This window comes from Morone saxatilis, unplaced genomic scaffold, assembly GCF_004916995.1.
Source record: "Morone saxatilis isolate NCDOM2014 unplaced genomic scaffold, NCSU_SB_2.0 Contig10, whole genome shotgun sequence".
Taxonomy (NCBI): Eukaryota; Metazoa; Chordata; class Actinopteri; family Moronidae; genus Morone; species Morone saxatilis.
In genome coordinates, this window is record NW_023339652.1 from 16,743,626 (window position 1) to 16,749,934 (window position 6,309).

At 42.5% G+C, this 6,309-nt stretch overlaps 1 protein-coding gene across 3 annotated transcripts in view; it reads left to right on the forward strand.

Moving 5' to 3' along the window:
• The window catches only part of kcnc2 (potassium voltage-gated channel, Shaw-related subfamily, member 2), a gene marked incomplete at its 3' end in the record, with an annotated part of 86,304 nt that overhangs the window by 49,822 nt on the left and 30,173 nt on the right, over positions 1–6,309 (forward strand).

Genomic DNA, 6,309 nt, shown 5'->3' on the forward strand with positions numbered 1-6,309 from the left:
GTCACCTGAGTGATCAGTGAGGACCAGAATACACATCTGATATGAATAATTCAGCAGGCAAGCCACAAATAGATTTACTGTAGTGGCAACAGACGTACGACTTTGATGCTTTTTGAAGAATAAACGGCTGTGAAAACCTGCTGGTTGTTGCATCAGACATCCAACAGTATTACAGATTAGCGGCACTGTCGAGTGGAGGTCATCTCACCGGACTAAGCTGGTTTGATTTGTGACTCTCGTTGATAGGCGTCTCAACGTTTTGCTCCCAAATATATTCAGATTATTGCAGGCTGAAAGGCATCCACATTCATTTATTTCCATCTGTACAATCAGAAGTTTTGTTGCGCTTGAATGGACACATGGTGGTCAACCAGTGGAAAACGCTGTCTTTCCTTAAAATGATTATATGTACTGGCAGTACAAGGCCTTTAGACACCACAACAGATAAATAATTCATCTCTTGGCCAATTATTTTGCACATAGCTCCCATGGGTGGAGACAAACTGAATGCTATATTTCCGTGTGACACAGGAAACGAGCTGTGTCAGATTGAAAAGGTGGTGTTTCACATTTAGCCGTGGGACACTCATCAGTCACAAGGCTCAGATCCCAGACCAGCACAGGCCTGAAAAAAAAAACACTGCATTGACCTTCATTTGCATTAACATTCAGGTTTCTAGTCTCCCTGTCTGCCTGTGTGTGTGTGTGTATGTCCCTGGAGCTGGTAGAGGTGAGAGGGGAGTGTGACTATGGCTCCATCATACATGAATTTATTCATTGTTAAGGTTGTCAAGCCCGGGAGACTTGTAGAATCAGCCCAGGTCGTCTCCATTTGGCAGAGACATCAAATTTCAATTTAGAGGAAATGTGACTGATGGTGGTCGCAGCCAAAATCCAGTTCATGCTAATGGTTATCTCACCTTCAAATTACTGGAGGTGAGGTATGAAGGGCCCTTAATGACACTGAAAGAGAAGCTTCATCACAAACAGTGTTGGACAGTAAACTCAGTAATGAGTTGGGTGACTAATGTGATTACTTGTTTTACTAATATGTAGTGTAAGGGTTTACAATTTGGGTGTTATTAATACCAATATGGCTCCATTACTAGGACACTTTGGTGGTCGGCTTGTTTGCTGTCTGGCCAGGAGTTTGTTGGAGGGTCAATATGAGTTTCATCTGTTTGGAGGGACCATTTTGGAGGAGGAATGAACCCTAGGAGCCGAGACTGATCCAGTGAAGTGTGGATTTGACCTCTCAACAGACCCCCACTTGTTTGATATATGAAGACAGATTGCAAATTTATTTAATGAGATGTGTGTATTGTTGGCTTGCATATGGTGTTCTATATTCATCATGTTACTGTGTGGCTCGAGGAGTCAGGCATATCAAACGACACACACACAAATGTTGGAAGTTGTTCCACTATTTTAACCCAGGCATCAATGTTGAAACTCAAGCCAATGATGACACTCTATAGCCTGCCTGTATTACATTCTCTGTGACCTTTAGTGGGTCAACAGTAAATCCCACAAGGGATTATATCACTGGCCGGACTACTCTATATGGCATGCTGCTATACTCACTCACAGTTTGCCTGTGGGCGTCCATCTTGCTGAGCATAATAGCAAAGTGGGACCTGCAATTTCAAGTTGCCTGAAGCAGGGAGAAAGGGTTACACAGGAGCCAGCTCTGCCCTGCAATCAGACTTCAGCAGGGGCCTCCCTGCTGTCCAGCTGAGGACAGATACATGGAGGAGCCAAGTAATAACAGAAGTCCTGCTTGGAGTAGTTTCATCAGACTGATTGGAAAAGGACACTATTTTGGAGAGCATTTTCTTTTAGCCTGTGTCACTGGACCACATTAGAAAACTAGAGTTTAAAGCAACTGCAACTCGCACTCCTTTTTAACATGTGATAACATTTGTTCAGAGTCAGTCAGCTACTCAGAAAGTAAGGGTTTATGGATACTGCTATTGTAGTGGCAGAGCCAGACTGAGCACATTTTAACTGACGATTAAAACACGTCTCTCCAAGTTGATAACAGTTGGCAGCTGCCTTCTCCAGTAGATGAAGGGAGCATATGTTAAAGTGGAAGTTATTCAGTCTCAAAAAATTTATTATGACACGTGCTTTGGGGCAGAAAATGACAATAATGTAACATTAATTTTTTTGCTGACCTCCACGGTATGAATATGAAAGTGCTAGTACCCTACCTGGCAACTTGCTATTTTTATTATTCTAAATCAACAAACTTTGAATCCATGACTTCTTGCATCGTAATCAAAACAGAACATCAGGATTTTATGAAGGTGAAAGTGATTTAATGGAGCCTGGAGACTTTTACCATTTATTGTTGGAGCTGAAAGCAGCAAAGAACAGTAAGTGTGTTTTTAGTGATATTGCAGGTGAAAAGACATCTGACTTAGAGGAGTGTGTAACATTTAGGAGGATTTATTGGCAGTAATGGATTATAATATTCATAAGTGTATAATCACCAGAATATAGGAATCGTTTTTGTTACCTCAGAATGAGCTGTTTTTATCTACAGACGCCACGGGTGAACTTCCATAGAGTCAGCCATGTTGTGCCAACATGTTTCTACAGTAGTCAAACCGAACACTGGCTGTAGATAGGGCTTGTTGCATTTTTTGCAAACTGCAGCCACTGTAGTTTCTCCTTTGCGCTTGGAAGGGGAGGATGAAACTACAGAGCTGCGATTTGTAGTTACACTGCTAGATGGCACTAAATCCTACACACTGGACCTTTACAGTGACTGAAGTTTCACCTCAAAACTCTCAAAGCCACCAGAAAAACTACAGCAGATTGGGACCGTCCAAGAACTGAAAATGGTTAATGTTTACATTTTCCTGACCTCCTGCAGTTGTGTGAGTAGTAAGTGTTATCTCTCAGATGCAAAGGCAGAAGTAGCGTGATCTTGTTAAACTGCCACAGAGCAGCAGAAGGTCGGGGTGGATGGCTGAGCATACATGTCTGACCGTAACACCCGAGGTGGCGCTTCAGATCTCCTCTTGAAAACAGGCCATGAGGGTTTATTTTAATGACCGTGACTATGAGCTTTCCCAAACTAAATTAAAAACCTTTCCAAGCTGTTGTTTACAGTCTGTCTAAACTCACCAGAAGTAGATATGATAAGACATATGAAATCTGTGCATGTGTCAGTTCAAATGAGCACAATATTTTCACAACGTGTGTTTTCAGAACTTGACTGCCAGTGTTTTGTCACTGACTAACACAGAGCACTGAAGGCAGCACCAATGAACTGCAGAAGCTGTCTATCCTTTAACTTTGGTGCTGGCTGTCATATCAACCTGTATCCAGTGTCTAAATGTGTAAATGCTTGCTGCGTTTAGTTGGCGTAATAGACACTGAGCGCTGCAAGACATAATGAGAGTAAAGAGTCTCAGGTATGAGTCTCTGGTTGAATGTTGGTTCGAGAACGTCGTTTTGTCAAAACACATCAGCATTCAGCTCAGGGCCGATCGGTGCAAGCGTTGTCGGATCCGGCCTTGTCTTTTGTCACAGTGCTCCTCAGCCGCCACTTACACGTTCCTCATCGCCATAGCAACAGTGGTTTTTCCCTATCTCGTCTCTCAGCGAGAGCCACAGCCCTGAAGATGTTGAATAAAGCTGATCTGCGGTGGGAATCTGTGAATGGAGCAGACACATTGTGATGAGTTTGTCTTGCAAAATGAGAGCTCCACCATTCAACGTGAATCAATTCATCAGACTTCTTTTATCACTCATAGCAAGTAATTTGAACCCTTCGCTGTGAAAATGATAACGCATCTGCAGGCTTGAGCCTTGAGATTTTTAGAATGCCGAACAATAAAGTTCACATTATGAATTTGGACAGACAATAACTATACAAACCATACTATCTTCCACAGGAAAAAAGGTCCATATATTATTATGTGAACAATAAAAGCAGTAATAGTATAGATGTGCTGCCTAACAGTAACAGTTGCTTTATTTGGGACTCCATTTGACAGAGTCCAGGGTTTCTTATGTAAATCTCAAAGAAAAGTCAATGATCCTCGCAATGAAAGGAACACTCAATTTGCTTCACAGTTCACTTTGACCTTGAAAACAGCAGCTAATGAGCACCATGTGATACTGTCTAAAGCTCTAGAACACGTGATTAAGTGGATCATGAAGTGGTCAAGCTGAACCTTTTTCTTTCCTAGAGGTGTTTGGTCATGGACAGTTTGAACTAGAACTAATAGAAGTCATAAATATCAAAAACTTACAGTGTACAAAAAACTCCTACAGTTTGCATGGGTCAGTAATCTGACCACCAAGCTGCCATCCTCACCACCTGACCTCCACTCTCCTTACATCCCCTCCCTCTGCTTCACTGTCGCACTACTTCCTATTTCTAGTCATGTCCCCTGCATGTAAATCCTCATTTTAGGTTAATGCATTGGTCTCAAATTTCCTGCACAGTGAAAGCAATTTAACTCTGCTTTATTTCACTAAAACTCATGAATACAACCTGGAAATTGCATAAAACTGCACGCCCATCAGCCATCAGCTTTGACCTTAAGCCATTGTGCGAGACATCACACCCCACAGTTTATTTATCCGAGCCTGGAGGTGAACAATACCTTCTCCCCCTCTGACTTGGTAGACGGCAAACTGGGATAATTTATATCCACAGCTCACATTGGCTTTGAATTTCAATAGTCTGGTGATGCCTCCAGGATGAGGGAGGAGAACTTTTTACCCAGACTGCTCTGCTTCGGACCCTGCCAGACCAGCTATTTGTGTGTGACCCACTTCGCTGCAGCTTTTGGCTAAATTAAGCCGATGAAATGTGGAGCAGGAAGCTGGTCAGAACACAAACAATAGCAAAGTGACAGATAACAGGCTCATTTATTGGAGACGGCACATGTTGTTTCCAGCAGGTTGTGATTGAAGGGAATGGCTGCGGAAGTCAGCAGGAGGTGGTGTGTATGTGTTCAAAGTCTTCGTGTGTGGACCCGGTCACACACAAAGGGGGTATGTATAGCGGTTTGACTAGGCTTGTTTCTCCCTTTTATTCCTACTCTCCATTTAATTGCATGTTTGTTTCTTTTAAATGACAATAATGTATTCATGTATTCAGGAAAGCTTGGGAGGGCTGAGCAAATGCCTGCCAACTAGGCTTTTAATCACAACAGAAAAAAGCCCGGATACTGACATCAATTTTTACACTCCAGCACGGAGGCAAATACACACACGGACACACACGCAGGCACACACATTCGCACAGCCACACACACAAATCATATGTTTCTCTGTACTTATCTACAAATGGATGACAGTAGGTAGAAGCACTCCAATTTGTGTTTTACCAAGATGACTGCACTACTATGCCTTGTGTTCTTTTCCAAATGCCCATTACATAGAACACTACATACTCACTAAAATTGTGTAAAATGGGCACAAAGTTTGAAATACAGTGTACATGTGGCAGGAAGACTTTCTTACCATAAAACTTCTAATAAAAGCAGGGTCCCACACAGACTCAGGTCTTCTCCTACATAAAGGACCTTACCGGTGTTTTGGCATGTTTCAGCCTGTGAATGCTCTCATTGGTCGAAGTTGGCCCATGTTACTGTTACTACCAAGTTATATGTAAAATCTCTCTATCGCTCTTGAAATTTCAAGACTTAAAAGTCCAGTGTGTAGGATTTAGTGTAGTTGCAGATCACAACCCCCTAACTCTCCCGCCTGTGACCCTGAAATCAATTGAAAGAAGCATGCCTTCTTGAAGGATTTTTCAATTCCTAAAATGTATCTCAAGGAGAGAGGAGGCTTGCCAGAGGAACTACGACCGAGGATGCACAGGTGTGTCCTTCGCAGAAGTCTTTGACGTATAAAAGAGGCGTGACAATCGACGGATGATGCAGCTGTGCCACACATCATTTTTAATTGACATCACTTTACAACCTCAGCTCCGAAGCGAGTGCGTCTGATTTTGTTAAATGCCCGATGCCTTGACTCCTCTCTTCTCGTCTCATCCCGACCCCCAGTTCCCCAGGCTAATGCAAGGCATTGGCTACACTCATAGATTATTTAAGTTATTTAATGGCTATATATGTGAAAATACAGTTTTTCAGGCATTTGTTGGTGTTTCATATCTAAGATGATTTGAACACATAGCCTACGGTGGACAATGCTCATTTACATTCACTCAGCAGCAGAAGGAAATACGTGTTTCAGCTTCAGGAACAAGCCAATTCAAACCTCTAGGAGGAGCACCAAGTTGAATCGATTGATTTTCCACCTGAGAGAGAGAGAGAGAGA